We start from the raw sequence: 24,441 nt of genomic DNA on the forward strand, positions 1-24,441 counted from the left end.
AAGATGTTTTTAGGCTAGCTATGATTGTTCAAGGGATGTTTGATTTTGTTTGAGATTGGGTGGTGGGATCTCTTAGATAGATGGATAAATTGATGTCCTTTTAGACCATTGGGCTATGGAGTCAACTAATAAGGAAGCAGAACTGGATTAACTCGCTAAAGGGGATGTTCCAAGGGCAAGATAGCAGAGTGTATTTCAGATATTTGAGACAGAGGGGTGAAAGGATTTCACTCGGGGTGAGAGAGAAATTAAGGGTTCTCAGACCCGGATAATGAATGAGGAAGGAAGGGGTAATCAAAGATCAAAGGGAAGTTAAGAATCCTTTAACCTGGATTATGATTTGTTCAATCTAAACCAAAGAGAAATTAAGAATGCTTTAATTTAAATATCAGAAGAGAACATTCAAATGCTTGACTATTAAGACAGAGTGTGATTAAACAAGTTCTGAAATATTATTCTAGTTATAACATTTAGATTGAGAAACACATATAATATTATGAATAACTTTGAGAAAAATAACAATAACACATGAAAATACTTGTATGAAATTCGCTTAACATATGAATCCTTGGAAAAGTCTGATCTTTATCTATCAATCCAGCTTGCTGGCTCATCAACTAATACAATAACCTTCTGGGTCTTCTTGATCAAAAAGTCTATAGAAATGTCTAACAAAATCCATGCTACATGCTTCAAATTGTGAAGTATTTATACAAAAGTTTATTACAAAATATCTCAAACTAGTTTGAGATTTAATCTAAGAAAGAATAATATCTTCTTGCAAGAAGATAGAGACAATTATTGAACTGTTTCATGCTGTCCGTTTTATTTTGGTACTCCTAGCTTTTATGCTTTGATTTTTAGCCCTTTATGCTGCTTTGTTGTTTAAACATTCACGCTGGAAGCTTCATTTACTTTAAGCTTTCATCTGATACACTTTGACCCTGTTGATATGTGTTCATCCTTTTACCATGTTGTTTTACTTTCACTGTACATTAACCTTTTTACTACATATTTCTATAGTAAATCAGTTAATTTCTCCCATGTTTCAGCATCAGGGAATTGGATTTTTAGCATCTTTCTATATACTTCATCTGCCTCAGTGTATTTAGCAAAAGTAGGTTTATTGATAAACAAGTGTTTAACCTCATGCTGGAAGTAAAACAAGTTTTCAAATGTTTGGTAGAGTAATTTTCTCGATGGTAATGCTTTTATAGATGATGTATTTACCTGATCCTTGCTACCTCTCTGATTTTCTTGTTGTAATCCTCCTGTGTCATGAGTTTGTCATTAATTACTAAGGGATTGGGTAATCCCTTTTCTCTCAAAATTTAGAATTTAGCCATAAATCTGTCAATGGCTATCTGCATATTCTGACACTTATCCTCCAAATTTTGCATTAAGTTCCTCTTGGAGAGGACCTTTCTGACCTCCAAAATTGTCTTTGTTCTGTCCTCTATTTCCAATTCCTGGAGCTCATAATTATTCTTGTTGTTAAGGAATTGGATAATTCTGGTAGTGTCTTCTGGAATTTGTCATAATTCTTCATTTACTTTGTGGATGGCCTCTGTAGCCAGCTTTATTAAATCTATTTGCTCAAAAATTACCTGAATAGATGGCCAAATATCATTGACAGAGTCAATGATATTGGCCCATAGTTGTTCCTTAGCCTGCCCAAGGGGTTCTTTCAGTGTCAAGTCCTTTTCCAAGGCTTTCAATCTTTCACTCAACCTGGTATCCTTTTGCACTTCTTCTTTGTGCATGATTTTGGCAAGCTTGTAATCAGTTTCCAAGTTTGTCACCTTTTCTTTGAGCTTATTCATATATGTTGTCTGTATGGACATTTCTTCCATAGATTTAACCAACTTTGCTACTTCATCACCTGATGTACCTTCTACTGATGTAGATTCTGTAGAAACCGATTGTGTTGTGGCCATTGGAGCTATGGGAGCTAATGAGGCTGCCAATGTGGAAGGAACAGCCGTGGTGACTGCTGCAATGACATTCACCGAGGTAGTGCCAAGATCAGCTTGTTTTAATTGGATTAAGCTATCCAATTCCTTTTTTGTCTCCCTCAACTGATCATTTAGTTTAAGGACTAAGTCCATAAAATCTTCATGCCTTGTTTGGTTTTCCAAGACTTCCTGTGTCTGGGGTTGCTGCAGCTGAGGTATCTTCAACTATTTCTTAAGCGCTGCAATGTCATCATTCTTCTTTTTGATTAGTTGTACAGTAGCCTTGATGCCTTTGGGATCATGTCTCAATTCAATTATCAAGTCTTCCAAATACTTGATTCTGGTGTCTTTGGCCTATGAGGAGGACTTTTCCAACTGATACTGCGCTAAAATGTTGTTCAATGAGTTCTGTAATTGATGGGCAGCTATGGCATTTCCTGTAAGGGTGGAGTAAATCTTTTCTCCAGCCTGTTTGTGAAATTCAATTTGGTCAATGGGATGAATATCCCTTGCCAATACCTCAAAGTCAATCTTCTTGAAATCTGCTGATGTTCCTGGTTTTTGTAGAGTTGGCTTTATGAAGGACATTTGGATCTTTCCTTCCTTGATGTCAAAAGCTAACATCAACCTAGTTTGATTGGTGGGTGTTAGTTTGAGATATTGTGCGTAGGATTGTGCCTTCAATTTCTCATTTCTCATTTTTATTTCTTTGAACCTATCCGTAATTTCCCTATCTCTATCAGCAGGCTTATTAAATGAGGAGACTTCTACACTAAGTTTCCTTTCTAAAATTTGAGTCTGTGATGTAGATGGCTCCTATGTTTCTCCAGATTGAGTTGTGCCCTTGCTCATGTCTAACTCAGTATTAGTTATTTCTACGGATCCTTCTGTCTTCCTGTTTTGAAATAGGATTGAGCCTTGGCCTTTTGCTCTGGCTACCCTCATACTGCACAACAAAAGTGTCCATACCTGAACTAGAGGCTCCCTCTCTGTTCCTTTTGGGATTCTCTTCCTCATTCTGAGGACTTTGCAAAATAGTAGGGGTAGTCATGGTTCCTTCTTACTCTAGTACCTGCAGGAATGAGCTTTCATCAAGTTGTCTCTCACTGTTCACCATCAAAAAATCATATATGATCCTTGTCATTCTTTCCTTGGGAAGATATGATCTCTTGTTTCCCTGGCAACGGTGCCAAAACGTTATCCTCCACAATGTCCTACACTGAGGAGGAGATCAACGAAGGTAACCTCAAACCAAGCTTTCAGTTTGGTAGCTAGCCCTAACAAACCAGAGAGGGCTCTCTTTATGAAATCACATCCAAACGTTGACTGGAATGTAAAAGAATATTAGGCTAGGTATGCTACGCTCAGGTAGGTTTCGAGTTTTTGTGGTTTTGATGTTGGATAAGGGAGAAAAACCAATTAACTAGGTCAGAGGATCAAAGGGTTACAGCAGCAAAGATATGGAGGAGCAAGGTAGAAATAATTTTGTGATGGATATAGGGTTTGTCGGTGTAGTGTAGTGTTTAGAAGAAGAAAAGGTATTAATGAGCATGAAACATGAATTCATTAAGCAAGAAAGAATGTAACACATAATGATATTTCCATCAAAATAGAGCTTTATGCAAAGAATTTTGTTTATAAATTGTAAGGAAAACCATTGAATAATTGATGAATGGAAAGAGAAGATGAATATATTTCATATAAAATGTTAACATATAAAATACAACATCACAAACTTTTTGCACATGAATTCCTAGATAATAGCTGCAAATTGCATCCTTTGATTTCTAGAAAATATCCATGTACAAGCTACAATAGTTCTCTTCGCTGATGTCCAACCCATTCTATGACTGAGAAAATGATACATATATACCAAAAAAACATCTCCTCACTCTCAGGGGTTGAATCCATGAGTTGTGGAGTTGTTCCCCAAAGATCTCAACCAAAACTTTAATGAATAGGGAGGTTAACAAACTCTTCCCCAAATAGAAAAACAATTCATTTGACCAAAACAAAAGACTTACTTGCATGTATCTACCTCATTTGACTTTTAGCTAGCATAATTACACATCCATTTCACCATTACATCATTAATTATGTTGGGTGTGGAGCCTGATTATCTTCTATATTCAGAGGTATCACCGCGTTGTACCCCAGTTCAAAATGTGGCAGCAATGCTGCCCGTAATATTTGCGCTGCAAGGGGGGTCTAACGGTAGAAGTTATGTTTAATTTAGGGCTTTTTCCCTAGAAGGCAACCCCTCACTATATATGAGGGAATTGTATTGCGTATATCTAGATCTATATTCTGAGTTAGAAAGAGAGAGGAGATTGTGTGAGAGTGAAGAGGGAATTACAGTGGATCTGTTGTAGGTTGTATCTCTTCAGTTTGTTGTATAATATAAAAGGAAGGACTAGTTGTGAAATTGGGTGAACCACGTATATCTATGTCTCTGTAATATATAATTTTCTAAAAAATTACACCAATTTCATGAGTAAAAGTCAAATAAAGTCAAAGTGACTTAGAAAATGCATTTCCAGATGCAAATGCATCGAAATCTTGTAAAACGCAGCGAAATTTTGCAGGCCACTTTTGGAGGGCTTCCTGAGCTCCAAATCTGGCTCATGATAGCGCATTGGAAATATCTTTTTGTCTGCTACTCAATGGATTACTCAAGCACTGAAAAAGGCCAATTATATCCCCTCAAAAGTGAATTATCCCAAGACTACTCTGAAAACACAGTGAAAGTGGAGAAAACATAGAGAATTTGGAAAAACTGGTTTTTGAAGGCCTTCTTGAAGTCAAAATTATGATATTGATGGCTCTTTGGAAAGCTTAGGATGTCTTCTATAAAATGGACCCTTAAGGAGCTCAGAAATGTTACTCATAACCCCACAAAAATTCATTCTCCCATAGGTACTCTACAAAACGCACCGTGGCCTTCAGTAGGGTGGCAAAAAGGTGGTCTTTTTATGGTTTTTGGACTTTTTCACCTCTCAAATCTTGTTGAAAGTATCTTTCCCTCAAGGAAAAAATGATGTATGGACCATGAGGAATCTAGAAATGCAAACCAAACTTCATTTGGAGCTACCCAACTAAAGCACAGCTTTGGGCACGCTGCGTTTTCTCCTTTGTGATTATGCTAAAATATGCAAAAGTTCTTAAAAACTAAATTTCCTCCCAAACTCTTCAAAATTGGTATGTGAGGTCACCAAGTGGTATCCTATGCTATCAGGGAGGCATCAGTAAGAAAATATAACTTTTCCTTCCCTTTTTTCTTGATTAGGGTTTCATTGAGCTTCTCCTTCAATTGCTTGACCTTAACTTTAGCAATCAGGTTTCTTGTGTAGTAATGGAAGATATGTGTCTTTGTAGCCTTTTGTCTATGTTTTCCCTTTGAAGAAGCTACTCCAAGTGGTCATTGACCTTGTCAAGCCAATATTCTTTGTCTCCACTGGTTTCTTTGTCAATGAGCTTTGATGTAGGGCTGGTAGAATTGGGCATCCAACTCTTGAGTTTTGAACCATTTCTCACCAATATTCAGTATCCCTATGGCTACTGCTATGATGTCAGCTGATATAGTGAATTTCACCCCTGCAATTGTGACTTGGTCCTTCTTAAGATGTGTGGCAAACAAAATAGTCAAGATAGCATGACATTTGACTTTTTTCAACTTGCTCACGAAACTCAAGGCACCCTACATGTTGAAAGCATTACTTGGAGAGTGGTGAGGACATCAACTCCTGCTTATTTAGGGGTTCATACCTTGCCATTTTCCTACCCTTGTTGTAAGGCCTCCTTTCCTTCTCCATATTAAACTTATGGAAGTGGAGGGAAGTGAAAAGAGTGAGGGAATAGAGCTAGGGAATTTATACACAGTCCCAGCTATTAAGGCTGCCAAAAATGCAGTGTAGGGCTAGGTTTTAGGTATAGGAGGCTTTAAGAAGGAGAGTGAGGGGGTGTGAGGATTTTATGGAGTGTGTTTGAGTATGAGGGAGGATAAGATGTATAGGAATAGGGTTTGTAGGTTTGCAAAAATGAAAAGGAGGGCTTCCCACAGAAAACATAGCGAGATAGCTTGAGACCAATTATTTGGAATGTCTTTGGCCATAAAAATGTTGAGGAAGTGGTTGGTGATGAATGAGATCTATTTAGTAGTGGAATGAGTGAGGAAATGAGTTATGATGGCCTTTTACAAGTTGTAGAAGTCAATTTCTTTTCATAGTAGTGGGGTGGCCCACACTATGTCTTTTTCACTTTTGCTTTGGAAACTATGTAGCTTAGGAACATTCAATGTAGTTTTGGAGCATTAGAGCTTATTACATCATATTTGAAACAATTTTCACTTTGAAATAAAACATTTTTGACAAATTCCCTATTACTACTCCTTTATTTGCCAGATTTATGAGTGAAATGACAGATTTTGATGACTATGACCCTAATGACCTAATGGTGACACTGAGATGAATGAGGAATATGATGGTGTGACTGAGATGATGATGATGATTTTTCAATGATGGCACATACAACTGAGTGATGGCAGTGACCGGACCATGAAAATTTTGAAGGAGCAGTAATAGACTTAGACACACTAGCCAGTGACCAAATTTTATTTTGAAAACCTAGTGAAATGATAAAAATTTACTTTGAGACCCCTCAAAAACCCTCTAAGAGCGTATTTGATCACTAGTGACAGGAAAAACTAACTAACACTAATAGTGTCCAACGCCTGAGGTTACAGCTCATAAACATATTTAGGCTATATTAAGGGTGGGACTACCCTTCAGGGGCTGTGTGTTGCATAAAATTTCATCAGATAGAACACACAAAAGGGTAAGATACATCATAAATGTTCATTTTGATTTGTGACCAGTCTTGTAAAAGTTGCCTCCCAAAATCGCAAAGTCGCATTGTAAGCTCATGACGATTTCTCACTGCACGTGAAAATTGCAACTACGTGACCTTCAATAAATCACATTTCCTCCCATGTCATTAGGTCACACTCCAAAGCCTCAAGGCATCAACCAGACTATGCGACCTACACTCTACTATGACCAGCAGACCTCCAGGCATTCGCACTCCCACCCAAGTCATTGGGTCATGTTTCCATGCCTCAAGTAAGCTTCTAGGGAGTGCAACCTCTCCAAGCTGTGACTGGGTGATCTCTAATAAGTCACACTTTTACCAGGGTCATACAATCACATTTTCATGCCTCAGGGAAGCAGCCAGATGATACAACTGTTGTAATGTAAGCAACCTCCATAAGTCTCATACTACCTCACAAGTCACCTTTTCTCTCAAAGGTCGTGATTTCTTCAACAGAGTCTTCCCAAACTGATCCAAGACGTTGCATGAGGCAATGAAAGCAAGCACTATGCATTTCTTCCTTTGATAAGAATGAGCAACAACCAAAAGGACATAATAGGCCACACTTGAAATGATGAAGGGATCGCATCAAAATAAGGAAGATGACATAGTGCACATTTGCAAGCACACATGTATATAATGAACACCCAAGAACTTATATAACTTCCCACTATTTTGAAGTTGTAATAGGGTACTCCAACCATGAGTTGGTTTGTTGGTAATGAGACAATGTGATACAAGGGTATAATTAATCATAAGTGGGTGATATGAAGCAGAGGCTTCACCTTGCTTAATATGCAACTAACCAAGTGAGTGTAATACATGGAATTAAATTCCAAAAGACATTTAAACACATGTAGTGATCTTGGAGAGACAAACGCGAAAGAAAGCATGCAAATTACACCAATATTTTCACTCCAAATCCTCCCACTCATGCCTAAAATCATAGCACCAGGTTCAAGATGGTTATACAATCTTTACATGTTTTCGCTACTCAATAAAATCCCCTCAATGAGCCTTATCAGGGATAGGAGCAATAAACTCCTCTTCTTAAAGGAGGGACATTGTAGAAACACAATACTTTGTTCGAGAAATATAAGAATGTTTTATAACGGGGATTTCAAGCATCCTAAGGCCACTATCAGTATTCCCACACACATTGACAATGCCGCAGCATGAGGAATGACTATCCAGGCATCCAAAGTTGCTTTTTTTCTTCATGATTATTTTTATAGTATTATTCTTTGATTACCAATAGGTATGACTACTACAATTTTCTTGGAGGATGAAGAAGTGTTGGGACGGGGTTCCCCACGGTTAAGTTTTCTAAGCCTTAAGTCAAATTTTGATAAGATATTATAAAGTCTCTACATTTTGAGGAGTGGAGTGTGAGTAGCGTAGGTTGTTAAGAGTCAAAGGGGCTTTTAAGTAATTCAAAGCCCCTTATTTTGTAAAGGGATGAGTTGTATTAAGCTCTACCCATGGTTCGCGAACCAAGGTAATGTAATGGAAACACTATAAAAGGGAGTCATTGAGGAGTCATTAGGAAGTTAAGTTAAGAAAAGTAAGTTTAATGTCATGATTAAAGCTTAGACTATGAAGTGTTTTTTCCTGTATTCGGGCGAAGGGCAAGGCTCTTGCTACTGTGTGCATGGAGATCTTGGTAATTCCATAGCTAAGTGCACGAGCCCCTGCAGCTGTGTGCAAAAGGTTTGAAAAGTATATGTATTGAAGATCTAGAATAATAAAGAGTATTCGAAGCAATTTTGTGTCCGATCTATGTACTTATGTGTTTTATGTATGTATGCTCAATTGAATACCATTTCTCTATAATATTGTCTTAATTACTCCGCGAATATCTGGATCTACTGTTATATGTTATTTTATGCATGATTAAGCCCTTAGGCGATGCTCATAACTCTGTTTAATTGAAAATTTATTTAAGTTTTGGAATCTCAAGGATAAAGGTTCACGAAGGTCAGATCAAGCCTTAAACTAAAGAAATGACTTACCCCCACATCACATAGTCTTATGGATGCAAAAAAATGGTTCTAACATCCCCCAATACTGCCTGAGGTGAGACTGCAACCTATGCTAAGTGGGTTGTTGCTGCAAGGGCTAGTAGTGAAGGGTTTTGTTGGTTAGCACAACCAACTCTGAACCTAGGTCTAAGCCCCCTCAAGCCAACAAATGGTTATGTTACCAGGACCAGGATATATCTAAGGGATGTGTGACGTGGCGTTTGTGGATACCAACTAAGAAAGAAATAGAGAAGTGGATATATTGGAAGTTGCACAAGTTTGTAGCTCAGGAGAATCGGAATCTGCATTTGCCAAAAGAAAGGTGGTTACAAAAATATCTCGATATAGAAGTGCACGAAGTTTTGTTTTCAATGTTCCCTGGAAAATTACACGAGCAGTTGTCCAAATTAGTTGATATTGAACCTACTTATAAGCATGATGATCCTATTGTATGGACTCCAGAATTAGTCAGACATCTTGAAGGATCTGATTATAAGTTTGCAAGGGTTGTTGATTACTCGATTGGTACTATCTTGGGTGGTTTCATCACTGATTTTGTAATTGATACATTTGTGTCTTATATCGAAGATGAACGTCAATTCTTCAAAGGTCAGAGAGGTAACTTGGTATACAAGAAAATGACCTCCTCATCAGCTTAGAGGAGGAAGACAGTTTGAGTGAAGGTTTGACCAAGTTCACAGTCCTATTAGCTAGGGTAATGCTCCCCAGGAACTAGCAATATGAGTTATAACACTCCCCATGCATGAAATAGGGGTGTTAGTCCCAAGGGTAACTCTCTATGTTTCCTTAGGGGCAGTGTTAGTCAACTTTTGTGAGGTTCGGAGGTGAAAGGAGTGGGTTGACTAAATAATATCCCACTTTTTACTCTTATGTCAGCTCCAAAAGTAAGAAACATCCATCTTCAACCTGTTTTAGGATATTCCTATTTCTAACGGAGTCCAATAGAAAGGGAAAGAACAATAAAGCAAGGAAACATCCTAGCTTTTGCCAAAGGGAACTCATGAGAGAATTGGAAAGGATTAGATTCTCTGTTGGGACAAGGTCCTCTGGGGTCAATTTTGTAATAGTTTTTTTTTATTTATGTAAAGTCTTTGCATTTTGAAGAGAGGAGCGCGAAGGTCGTTAGAAGTCAAAGGGGCTTTAGGATGGTCAAAGCCCCTTAGTATGTTAGAAGTAAGATGTTTTGTGACCCACCCATGGTTCGCGAACCATGGTAGTGTAATGAAAGAAGCTATAAAAAAGAGTTGTAGAGAGTCATAGGAAGCAGTAATCAATGGAATATCTATGGATGGGAAAGTGATCTAAGTCAAAAGAATTTGTTTTTTGTACTTTGGCAAAATGGAAGGCTCCTACAGCTGTGTGCACGGAGACCTTGGTAAGTCCACCCCTGCAGCTGGGTACGCAGGGAAGAAAGAGTTTGTAAAACATGGATTGAACATAATAAAGACTATTTTGGAGCAATATTCGTGTATTTGTGCCATTATGTTTACTTCTGGATTTTCTATGTATTCGCTCTGTTTTTCTGCAATTAACTTAAGAAACACTTAATTGATGCATGAAATTAGGAGATATGTTAGCTTACTAAACATTATGAATGTTTAAAGCAATTGGCGCAGAGTTAGAAGCTGTTATCTATAAGTTATCATAATTTCCTCATTTCAAGCATTAGGGTTCGTGAAGATCAGGATAAATCCCTAGAAGTAACATAAACCCATCACACAGACCTCTAGATGCAAAAACCTGGTTCTTTCATCCCCCAATACTGCCTATTAGGATATTCCGACACATAGGAAAGAGTTAAGTATAACTTGGTCTAGTGTAGAGTTAGGTAAAGTGTGTTTCTTTACTATGTACTTTTGTAACTTACAATCTGACAATCACGATATGTAGTGATCCGACGGTTCATTCTCTCCTCGGTATTACCGACACTTGATCCGTGGCTTAACACCCAATTGGTCCATGATCTCTATTTAAAGAGCATGGAGGGTCATTTGTAGGGTAACCGTTCATGAGAGAAGCTTATGTAAATTTTCATTCTTTTATTAATAAATTTCTTGAAGTGGACGCGTTGGCTCAGGCCGTGGACTGTTTCCCTCTTTGAGGGTTTTAACCACATCAACAATACTAGTGTAATGATCTATGATTTGTTTGTGAGCGGTGTCCTTTGGTGTTCTCTCTAAGGAACTTACCCTGTAAATTCCTACATGGTATCAGAGCTATTTGAGGGCCACATCCGTTGGTGATCCAAATCTGAAACCGGTAGAACTGCATCCGAGTGTCGTTTCCTAGATCTACTGTTACTGACTGCTTTCGGGCTGAGAGGACTGCTCCATTGTGTTAGGAGCATCTGTTCCAGTGAGGAACCCCTTTCATTTGACGCAAAAAGGTTTCTCGTAGCCCTAACTACGTCATTTTTAAGATCTGGAGGTATACAGTGTTTATTTGCAGTTTTTAGTTATTTTCTCTCTATTTATTTCGATTTATTTAGCTCTTTGTTTTTTTTTATTACCAGATATATACCTTTCATTTCTACGTATGCTCTTTGCCCCGCGAATATGTGTGATCTAGGAAAATCAGAAACAGAAAGGAAGGATTTTTCTCATGCGTATGCTCTTTTCCGCCGCGCCTTAGTGTGACCTCAAAAAATTAGAAACATTGAGGAAAATATTTAGTTTCCGGCTAAAGCTAAGTTCAAGCCGTAAGGTTTGTTTTTTTTTGTATGTCCGTGTTGGGTTTGGTTTTTTGTGTTTTGTAGGAAAAAAAGAGCTTTCTCAAGTAAGCACGCACCCCAAAGCTTTAGTGACTAAAAAAAAAAACCTTCCTCTTTTCCAAAAATTTCTAACCTTTTAATTTAGCTCACTTGGTCCAAAGCTACTTTATGAGAATAGAGGTCTTGAGTTCAAGTCTTTCTTTTTGTTGAGCTAATTAGAAGTCTTTCTTTTTGTTGAGCTAATTAGATTAAGTTTGGAAAGGGGGCAGATTTTTTTTAAATATAACATTATCATTCATTTCCGCACATTCCCGTAATTCGTCGGCATCTTCAACAACTTTTCTTCAAAAATCCATAACTTCTTCATCCGGAAGCAATTTTTAGAGCCGTTTTTTTTTTAATCAGCCTAATTTTTCAAGATCTTTCCATTGGAACACTTAGTTTTAGCATCTATAGCTTAAGTTTCTGTTAAAATGGAAATTCCATACCAAGTTATTCTTGACAGCACCAACTACTTCCAATGGTGGTCCTACATTATGGATTTACTTAGAAGTAAAGGTCTTTACAGAATAGCCTTAGGCCAAGAAGCCAAACCGAAAGATGAAAATAAGGCAGCCAAACGGGAAAATAGGCAAGATCAAGCACGTGGGTTGATAGGGATGCCTATTTCTCCAGACCTTAGATTCCATATCCCAAAACTTGATACTCCTAATGAAGCAAAGAAATACATCACTAAAGTTTTTGGAATTAAAAATAAACTTAGAGCCCATCAACTCGAAAATGAGTTGCTTACATTGGACCCCAATAATTTTCTTCCATTGAAGATTTTTTTTCCAAGTTCAAGACCCTTAGACTTCTCTTGGAAGGTGTTAAGGTTAAGAAAGAAGATGGTAACCATATCTATTCCATTCTTACTAAGTTGGGACCAGTCTACTCTTTGTTTGTTTCCACCTTCCATTCTACAAGAGAAGCCTTCATTTCTCAAGGAAAAGACTACAAGTCCCCTTCCTTTGATGCCTTTTGTGATTATTTAATAAGAGAACAAGAAAAACTCTCACATCTTGGTCTTCTTAATCTTGGAAACTCTTCAAAGAAAGCCTTAGCCACCCAGCAGCAACCAAATTCAAAGAATCTTAAGAAGCCGTATCCTAAAAAGAATGGTCCTAAGCCATTTCAGTCTCAAAATTAAAAATCATTTCAACAAAATGATAAGCCAAATAAAAACAAAGGGGAGAAGACTGATAGACATTGCCACTTTTGTAATCGAGATGGCCACTTAGAATCCAAATTCTTTAAGAAGATGGAAGCCTTGGAAGCAGTAATGAAGAAGCATAACATCCATTTGGAGCACTCAACAACTTCAACTTCATCTTCAGGAATAGCACTTTTTGCATGTGGTTGTCAAGCATCTCGGTATGGATATGCACTAAATGTATCTTCTTCTTATCATTCTCATGAGTGGCTCATTAATTCTGGAGCTTCTTATCACATGGCCAAAAACAAAGCCATGTTTTCTTCTTTAAATGATTGTAACACAAAAAAAATATATGTTGGTGATGATAGATCTCTTAGTGTTGTAGGGACTGGAACTTTTCATATAGACAATGGTCAATTCAAGGATGTATTATGTGTTCCAACATTATCCTGCAACCTTCTATCTGTATATCAGATAACTCATTCAGGTGGAGGTAAAATCGTTGAATTTTCACCTCATGATGTTGTAATTAAGGACCTAAGAGATCCTAGACACATTTTAGCTACTGGCATTGTTCATGATTCTACAAGGTTGTATAAGTTTAACAACTTTGGGTCATCAAATCTTCCCTCGGTATTTGTTGCTCATAATGATGAAGTGAGCAAACTTTGGCATGAGCGATTTGGTCACTTAAACTATCGCTCCCTTCAGAATCTATGTAAAGAAAATATGGTGACAGGCCTTCCAATGGTATCTTGTAGAGATGGTGTTTGTTCCGGGTGGGTACTCAGAAAACATCAACGGGATATTTTTGAAAAATGTGCCTCTTGGCATGCCTCAGCCCCTTTACAGCTTGTGCATAATGATTTATGTGGTCCACTTCCAGTTGTTTCAATCTATAGCTACAAGTATTTCTTAACTTTCATTGATGATTTCTCCATACGTACTTGATTATACTTCTTAAAACTCAAGAGTGAAGTATTTAACATGTTCTTGGCCTTTAAGTTCTTTGTTCAAAAACAATCTGGACATCAAATTCTTAAGCTAAGATCTGATAATGGCGGAGAATATGTTAATACCAAATTCATCAACTTTTGCACTAAGAATGGAATTCAAATGCAACATACGATTCCATATAATCCACAACAAAATGGTGTAGCTGAAAGCAAAAATCGCAACTTAAAGGAAACGGCTAATTGTATGCTTCAATCTAAAGGACTTAGTCTTAATTTTTGGACAGAAGCAATTAACTGTGAAAATTACATAATAAATTGCACTCCTACTAAGGTTTTAAAGAATATCACTCCAGAAGAAGGATGGATCTCAATTAAACCAGATGTAAGTCACTTTCGTGTTTTTGGAAGTGAAGCATGGGCCCATATTCCAGATGAGAAACATAAAGCTTTAGAACCTAAGAGTGAAAAATGTATTTTTGTTGGATATTCTGAAGATGTCAAAGGATACAGACTTATTCCACTTAAGTCAAAAAATGTTATCATTAGAAGAGATGTAAAGTTTGCTGAAAATATATCTGCCTACGAGCCTAGTTTGGCAGATGTGCCACCTCTCTCTATCCCTTCTACTTTTGAAAATATTTCTTCTTCAGATGATGACAGCAAGGATGACAATCCTCCCCCACCTTCTCAGGATCTTCCTTCAGCTCCTCAGCTTCCAAAATGGGTCTGTGCTACTCGAGATACAACAAGTGCTCTTGCCGGTGATCCTACAGATCAACAACGTACACGTTCTCAGTTCAATAGAGCCTCTTCTTTACTAGATCAAGCTTCAACTAATTATGATCCTGACACCTTTGCAGAAGCTTCAGGCCATCTAGATTGGGACGCAACTATGAATGAATAATCTCATTCATTATTGGCAAATGATACATGGGTCCTTGTTCCCCTTCCAAAGGGACAAAAACTTGTTAGATGCAAATGGGTTTACAGAAGCAAGTATGGACCAGATGGAAAAGTTGATAAACATAAATATCATCTTGTTGCTAAGGGTTTTCACAAGTTGAAGGCATTGACTATACTGAAACCTTCTCCCCTGTTGCCAAAATGAACTCTATCCGCCTTGTTCTTTCCCTTGCTGCCTCTTTCAAATCGGAAGTCCATCAAATGGATGTTAAATCTGCCTTCTTGCATGGGGACTTGCATGAATAAATCTATATGGAACAACCTACTAGCTTTATACAAATAGACTCTAGCCTTGTATGTCGACTTAAGAAATCCCTTTATGGTCTCAAGCAAGCCCCTCGGGCTTGATATGCCAGAATGGATAGCTTTCTTTTAGAAATTGGAATTTTTAGGTTTCATTCTGACAATACTGTCTACACCAAGAAAGTGGGCAAGTCTCTTATCATTCTTGTTCTTTATGTTGATGATCTTATCCTTACTAGTAGTGATCCCAACATTATAAACCATGTGAATTCCATCCTTAAAAATAAGTTTGAAATGACAGACTTAGGACACTTGCATTATTTTCTTGGTCTTCAAGTCTTGCAATCGAAGGAAGGTATTTCCCTTTCCCAGTCCAAGTATGCATGTGATCTTCTACGCCATTTTCACATGGAAGACTGTAAGCCAACCACTTCTCCCTTTCAGTCTGGAGCCAATCTTTCAGTCACTTGTACTTCCCCTGTAGTTGATGCTACCTTATACCGTCAACTTGTAGGAAATTTTTTTTATATGACCCATACTCGTCCTGACCTTTCCTATGTTGTTGGCCTTATTGCTCTGTTTATGCAAAACCCACATGAAAGTCATTGGAAAGCACCTAAAAGAATACTTCGTTATGTTCGAGGTACAGTTCAGTTTGGGATTCATTACAGTGCAGAAGCATCTCCTCTATTGGTTGATTTCACTAATTTTAATTGGGCTGGTGACCCTGATGATCGGAAGTCTACTGCATGTTATGTGTTCACTCTTAGTTCAGGACCTATTACATGGGCTTGCAAGAAACAAAGTGCCATTTCTCTTTCTTCAGCAGAAGCAGAGTATCGTGGTGCCGTAGAAGCTAGTAAGGAAGCCCTGTGGCTTCGTCAGATCCTGTCAGAGTTTGGCTTTCAACAGCGAAATCCAACTACACTTTGGTGTGATAATCAAAGTGCCATTCAACTATGCAAAGATCCAGTCCAACATCAGCGCAAAAAACACATTGAACTGCACATGCACTTCATCAGAAAGCTCATTCACGACCATGTTCTTGAAGTGAAATATTTTTTAACAGATGATCAAGTTGTAGACATCTTTACAAAGGCTCTCACAGAGGTGAAGTTTACTAAACTTTGATTCATGGTTGGAGTTCAGGAAGTTGTCACTAAGGGGGGATAGGTTCTAATGCCTCCTTGCTTCTCCTATTGTGTCATATTTTTACATCCTTCAATCCTATCCCAAGTTTTTCTTAAGGGGGGATGTTAGGATACTCCAACACATAGGAAATAGTTAAGTCTAACTTGGTCTAGTGTAGAGTTAGGTAAAGTGTGTTTCTTTACTATGTACTTCTGAAACTTACAATCCGGCGATCATGATATGTAGTAATCTGATGATTCATTCTCTCCTCGGTATTACCAACACTTGATCCGTGGCTTAACACCTGATTGGCCCATGATCTCTATTTAAAGAGCATGGAGGGTCATTTGTAGGGTAACCATTCATGAGAGAAGCTTATGTAAATTTTCATTCTTTTATTAATAAATTGCCTGAAGTGGCCGTGTTGGCTCAGGCCGTGGATTGTTTCGCTCTTTGAGGGTTTTAACCACGTCAACAATATTGGTGTATTTTATATGTGATTTGTTTGTGAGCGGTGTCCTTTGGTGTTCTGTCTAAGGAACTTACCCTGTAAATTCCTACACTAGCTCGAGTGAGACTAAAACCTGTTCTACGCGGGTTGTTGCTGAAAGGGCCGATGGTGTATGGTTTTGTTGGTTGCCATAGCTAACTTTGAACCTAGGTCGAGACCCCTTCAAACCAACAAATGGTTCTGTTGCTGGGACCTAGATCTGTTTGAGGAATCTGTGATGTACAATAAATGGTTCCCAACTAAGAAGGAAATCGAGAAGTGGATAGATCGGAAGTTGCATGTATTTTCATCCTAGGAAAACAGGAATCCACGTTTTTCGAAGGAAGAGTTGTTGAATAGATACCTATATATAGACGAACACGAAATTTTCTTCTGCTCCTTTCATGCGAATTACACCAGTGGTTGTCTAATTTGGCAGATAGTCAAGGTACATGGAAGTTGGATAAACCTATTGTGTGGACTTTAGAGTTGGTAAGACACCTGGAAGATTCAAAAAAGAAGATTGTGTGGGTTGTCGATTACTAGATCGATAGCATTTTGGGCGGTTTCATTACTGAGTTCGTGATCGATACATCTATAAGTTATAATGAAACTGAATGCCTTTTTTTCAAAGGACCAAGAGGTAAGTATATGAAGTCCCTAAAAACTTGGATTAAAATTGTATTGTGGGAGAAAAGGGTTATGCCATTGAATTAATGTTTAGAAGAGAATTGATGGGTGCTACACGAAGTGGAAATACATTCAAAAGAGATCTAGATTCAGGTGTTGAGTACAACCCTCTGTTGGGAGCATCTGATAATGACGAACAAAGTAGTGTTCTGAAGACACCTCTAGGTGCATTGCAGATGATAAATCAGGGTATCGCAGGGATACCACATTCATCCACTCCACCTCCACCATCACCTCTGCCTCACACACCTACACCTACACCTCCACCTCCACTATTCAACATGGCCAACACTATGAAGATGGCCATATTCAGAGGTCTAGGGACAGAGGACCCTCAATACTTTTGGTTTGTAGCTGATGTTGTGTGGAAGTCACAATAGATTGCAGATGATAACTTAAATAAAGTGCGGTTGTAACCAACACTGCAAGATAGAGCATTAAGCTGGTATATTAAGTATTGTTTGGCTCATCCAAATGCAACACTGGAAGAAATGTACAAAGTGCTCAATAATGAATTCCAGAAGCCTAAGCCGCAAGCCTAATAAGTGATAGAGATTAAAGAGATCCAACAAGATGGTGAACGAGTCTGCGTGGGACTTTGATCAGAGGTTGAAATGTCTGCTCCACCAGGCTAATATGCAAAGCACAAATGACCAACACAGAGACTGGTGCATTGCTTCGCTACTGCCCCATTTGATATTTCCACTGTTGCAGTAGAAGATTCAAACATAGACAGAGGCACTGGAGATTGTTATAAAAATGGAAGCCTCACCCATTCATGATATGAATCTGGAGTGCAACAGATTTAGTCACAGGTGGCTAGTTTGCTTATGGAGTTGCAGAGGCTCAAGAAGTGAAAGGAAGTCCAGAATGAGGTCTGTGTGGAAGTATGGTGTTTGAAATGTAAGGGCCATGGTCACAACAAGGACCATTGCCTGGTGTACCAAAATTATCTTGTTGTGGGCGGACCTATCCCCGTGAAGCAGAAAACACCCCTGGGCCAAGTACGGGAGTGTTATCATGGTTTGTTATTTTATCAATACCTGCTCTGCTGATGGAGGAAACGAGATCCCTTCCACCCTGGGTGGAGATAATATTCGTTTCGCTGCTGCAAACAATCTTCTAGTACCCTTTTGGTATGTGACAAAAACTGGCACACTAGTGGTTTGTGTCTGATGAACCTCCTGCTGATGTGAAGGCTCTCCTGCCTCATGAAAAACTCCTGGGGGCACTTGAGGACCAGTGAAGATCTCATGTGCAATGAAATCCTCCCATGACACATTCAGTAAACCAAGCTGATGCAAAACCACAATTTTGATTAGTGCAAAGTGATAGATGTTGTTATACTGCTGCTGAGGAGGCTTCCTTCGCACTAAGGTGGTCATATTCTCAATATTCTGGCAAATAAAATAGGGGAGGTTCATCATCCTCACCCTAGTGAAGTGCATCAACAATCTGATATGACAGGTGTAAAGACGAGAAAATCTGCCCTCACAACTGAAATATTTAATTATGAGTTTCATCAAGGGAGCATATGTGTCCTGTAGGTACTTGAATGGGAAGACTCTACTGACATGTCTCTGAAAACCAGCCTTGATGTAAGGCTCATAATGGTCTCTGTCTACCAACTGCCCCTTATTCCACTGCTCACCTACATTTGGAATACCGGTTTCTTGAGCAATAGTCTCAGGTGTCAATGTGAATGTCACACCTGCCAAATTGACTTGGCCATCATGAAGATGAAGCACAAATAGTCTGGCCAGCTCATGGTGGTATTTAACTCTTTCCACCATCTCACAAATTTGATAACAAGATTGATACTGGAAGCATGTGACAGCAAGAGGACAGGCCAACAGCTCGGCAGGTGAAGTAGGCTCCTCCCGGTTATGTTTTCCATTCTTATGAGGCCTCGTTGGCACATGAATTTCTCTAGAAGAGTCACTGACTATTTCCTCATTTTTGTCATAGGAAGAATCTGACTCCATGTTTGCCAATGTTTGAGTTTTCTTAGATGAGTATGAAGAGATTTTATGGTGTCAATAGGTTTTTTCTGCCAAAGATATGAATGTATGAGGGACTATGGAGGGACTGTGTATGAGGGGTTGGGACTGCTGCTGATAGGTTTTTGGGAAATAAAAGGGTTTAAGGGATGATATTTAGGTTTTGGGAATAGCAATTAGGGTTTGGGGATATTTGACTAGGGTTTGGGATAGTGGGATTAGGGATTTAGGGTTAGTAATTTAGGGATATGGGGAATATGGAATGGGTAAATATAAATGAAAAGGGAGGGAGAAAATGAAGTGAGGGAGTGAGTGAGAATGATGGGAGTGGGATTTAGCAGCAAGAAATGCAATTTATAAACCCTATGCAATGTTTTTTAACAAGCAATGCAAGGAGCTAGGGTTTCAATATTTTCCCATTAAATCACCATAAACACCAAGATAAACTCATTCATTGGCCATGAGGGAGCATCAACTTACTTGGATAATGAGGAATTTAGCAATTTGAGAGTCTTGGAAGGAAGTTGTGAGTGATTTACAGCCTTATGGACCTGTGCGCCGTGCCACCACACATGTGCACTGCGCTTGCTCTGTGCGTCGCGGCCGTTGTAAATATACACTGTGAAATACTGCCAGGTGCACCGCGCTAGATGTGTGCGCCGTGCTACCGATTTTCACCCTTCAAACATAAAGTCGCTCTCTTGGCCTTTAAAAATGGAAATGGTCTTGCTCTCTTCACTTTTGGACACAAATGAGCCTCTTTTGATTTGAAAAAACTTTATATAGCCATGGCTTTTAATTTTTCATTCAAGAAAACCCACTTTGCCAATGTTTGATTTTCACTTGTTTTAAAAACTCTGTTTTTGGGCAGTTTGCTTTACTTTTTGCCTTTTATGGACTGAGTGCTTTGACTTTTTGTTTATTTTGTAGGTGGTGGAGTTGCAGAGGCTTAGAAAGGTGACGAGGGCTACCTCTAAAAATATGGGAAAAAATGAAATTACATCAAATTTATACATGAAACATAAAAAACTTTGTTTTTCCTCAAAACAGGGTTTTGAGGAAAAATCAATCACTGAGCATGTGATTATGGAAATTATTGTTGTTAGGACTTTATTTGACCTCCTCATGTGCCTGCTGACCATTATTGAGCATTTTGAAGACCTTATTGACGAAACCCTAGACCTAATGAGACTTAAAACCTTAAAAATGACTTTTGCAGATTTAAAGACAAAAAATGATTGCAGATGATCTAGATGTATGAAAATGGACCAGCAGGTAAAGAACATGAGGGAAAATATATTATATGCCGCTACCATCAGATGATCCATGACCCTAACTAAATTCAGCTGATCGAGTGAGACACCTAACATGCAATGCAACAAGAGAATTTGATCATTGATGGAGGGATGAAGATACCGACACTAACATACAGTATAACGTGTGCAAGTGGGGATGCTTCGGAGAAAGGCCTTTAACCATGCATGTTGTAAGCATGTGAAGAAAATAGTCACAGTGCTCCCATCCAAAGGGCGAAAGCCGTTGGGTTTGAAACTAATCCAACCCAACGACTGTAGCTGTAGATAACTTGAAACAAACTACTACTTCTGAGCCCACTGCCCACACATGACGACGTTCATTGAGTTAAAAGCAATTTGAAAAATCTATGGAACGAAGGTATAATGAGATTATGTGATGGAGCCATGTACGGTAAAGAAGTGAAAATGTATTAGGTGGCTTCCATACGTTAATGGCCAGGCCACACGCCACAACATTCCTTTTGTGAAGCCTCGCTCGCCATTCTCATAACAGAGACCTACTTATTCTTTTATACATAGGTATTAATTCGACGATGCTTCTATACTTTGGTGTGGTTTTAACAGTCACTGCCCCGCAAAGATGAGGTAGAGATCCTGCGATCCCATCATTGATAAAGCTTCTGTATCACCACCCCCTTTACATCACTTCACCTACTCTTTGACCCATAGTGTGTTTGGGATTTGGAATGAGTTTGTTGCGAGGATCCGCATTTGGAATGTAACGAGAGTCATTTTCTGAAAGGGTCCGGGGGCCACTTGTTGATTGAAAACTTTTTTTTTTCAGTACGAAAAAAAAAAGATTTTTGTATTAATATCATATGAGTCACATACTACATATAGTCTGGCAGAAATCACTGAAGCTAATACATATACTTAGAAAGTTTATAAAAATTCATCATCAAAACATTACCTCCTAAAAGCAGTGCAAGGAGGGTAATAAACTGAGATATGTGACAAAGAAACAGTGGGAAATATGTATGAAAGCAGTGGTAAGAGTTAGATAATCCCTATTGAAGGAATATCACCTATAAAGATATAAAATATGCTTTTCTATGAGTATTATGAGGGATCCATTTAGCCAGCACAAAAAGAAAAGCAAAGAAGCAGGGGAAGAGAGAAACGGAATACAAATATTATGTACCAGGGAGGGAAAAATTCTCGATCTAGAAAGTGGTATTACCGAGGAGAATATCCATTTTCCATTTGCCCGGTTTAATTAGAAGCCCTTTATTTGACAAGTTGTCTGCATGGGTATTTTGTGATCTATCCACATGTTTTATAGAATAATCCTTTTTCTTTTTCCAGAAAAAATCAATTCTATTCATCCATCCTGTTAGTAAATGATTTTTTATGGAAAGATTGCCAGTGACATGATCAATTATGATTTTTGAATCACCATATATCTGAAGAGCCGAGATGTCTAGGAAGGTGCTAAGATGTAGAAGGCTTGATATAGCCATCGCTTCAGCTTTGTTGTTTGTTCCTTTTCCACCATTCCAGTAAATGGATAAATTTTGATCTTCTTTTGTAGAAATGAAAATACCCCAGGCACATATCCCGTTTTGCACTGCCCCATCGAAAAAAGCCCTAGGGAAACTCATTTGGGAAATTTTATCCTTCCTGATCACTTTTTTATGTTGTATGATCTTTGGCGGGAGTGAATTATAGAGCGAGATGATCTTCCCAAAACCTAACTTAAAATATTCCTGTATGTTTTGAAACAAAATCTTGTTTCTCCACTTCCAAATTGTCCAAAAAAACAAGCTGTGGAATTGATCTCCATGATGCTTTCTGATTGCTCCAAGATTCAAGTGACTCTTTCAGGGAGGAATGTAGCATAAAATTAAAACCAAAATAAGATTATAGGTTCCTCCATAGCTGAAAGGTGAAATTGCATTTAAGGAACATGTGGTAATTATTTTCCCGCTCAACTTTGCAGATTAGTCATATACCCGGACCTGTCCATTGTCTCTTTTGTAGATTTTCCCATGTGAAGTTTTTGTTGTGGTAGACTAGCCAGGAGAAAATGATAATTTTGCTGGGAGCTCTTGTTTTCCATAACAGATAAGGGAAATGATAAATTGAAAGAGAAAAATTGCTTCTGGTCAATGATGAGTAGATATCCTTTACACATATGTTATCCTTCCCCCATTTTCCCTTCCAGGTGAGAAAATTATTTGATTCTATGTGGCAGAAACCGATATTCCTCATGAGCATCAAAATCTTATTCCATTAGCTAGCCAAAAATCCTTTTAGGCCCAGCTCTTGAGCTTCTTTCCAAATGGGAGAAGGTCCCTGCCATCCTGCAATGACTTGACTACAGGGAAAGATCCCCGAGCGATGGAGGGAATTTTTGATTCGTGGAGGAATAAAAAGATCTTTCCCTGCTATCACAATATTGTCCATCATATATCCATAACAAAAATCATATCGGTATATTTTTCATGGCCTTATAAGCGTCTATAATGTTTGTTGACTATGCTTACTAATCATGATCGTTGGAATCACATGCGATAATTGGACCCACAAAATTATTGTGATGGAATTTCGCCCAGAGTAACATGGTCGGTGATCTAGCGTTGGCGTCGAGAGCTCTGATCTTCGCAGGGAGAGACGGATGCATGTCTGAGTTCATTGTTTTAGACAAAGCCAACTTGAAAAAAAACGGTAGATTAATCTATCCATTAACGGATCAATTGTATCGAAGGGAGAAGTTGAAATTTTTAGAGCATTTATGAGCAGAATAGTGTGAGTAGTGTGGTCAGCAGTGTGCGCAGTATGAGCAGAGTAGTGTGGTCAGCGGTGTGAGCAGTATGAGCAAAGAAGTGTGACCAATATGAGTAGAGCACTGTAAGCAATGAACTATGAACACTAAGCAATGTGAGAGCAGGGAAATTTTATGCAACAGAAGTATCGAGCAGTGAGCAAGGAGCAACAAATGCATTAAAACATGACAAAGGAACAAGAAATTTCAGAACATGTGGAGACATGATTTAGGACAAGTGAAAATTGCCTCATTTGCCAAAGCTGGTGTTACACAGTAATTTGTCACTGTCTCCCTGTCAGCCACCCTACTGTGTCAGGAGTTCACAATAATCAAGTTCATGCCTTCTGAACTGGCCAAAAACCCACTTTCCTAAAGTTTTCCTCATCAGCGCGTCTGTTTCTAAAATACCCGCGATGACTGGCGCTTCATAACAGACCGCATGCACTACCAGCGCGGAAGCACACGACTTTCCCGCGCTGATCGAATTTCATGACCAGCGCAGTCTCTGTTTGTATTTACCCGCGCTGACATGGCCCTTCCCATTATGTCCTTGCGACGTCAGCGCGCCAGACCAGTTATGCACCCGCGCTGATCCAGTTTGGGCGAATTTGTTCCAACAGCTAGCCTTCCAGATAACTCCAGACTTGGTTGTTGGCCTTGTGAGTATCGCCTCCCTTCTATGGCATGTCTGTTCGACCCTTTGCAACTGCTTCCCTTGAAGATAAGCTCATCCTTCCACCATTCAAGGAGACTCCTTCTCCTATATAAACCTCTACCATTACCATGAGCAGCTAGTTTGGAATAGCTTGGATTGTGTGGAGCTTATAGTGCTCAGATTGCTGCTACTATAGGTAGTTGGTGTGATAAGTGTGGAAGTGCTTAATAGCTTAGGGAAGGTTGTTTTGTGTTGCTTGTGTGAGAGAGAGAGAGTTTCTTGTCTTGGGAGAATCATTTCCAAAGGTGAATGCTTAAGAGACTTGCTGACTGGCCCCTCCTGAGAAGGATATCGACGTCAGAACACTTGGTTGTACTCTTCTCTGTTATGAATTAATAATAGATGACTACTATTATGGTTCCATTCTCTTTTGTCTATGCAATGGTTAATGTGAATTACATC

Source organism: Pinus tabuliformis, chromosome J (assembly GCF_031772625.1).
Source record: "Pinus tabuliformis cultivar Carrire ecotype Pingquan chromosome J, CPIR1, whole genome shotgun sequence".
In the NCBI taxonomy this organism is placed as follows: Eukaryota; Viridiplantae; Streptophyta; class Pinopsida; order Pinales; family Pinaceae; genus Pinus; species Pinus tabuliformis.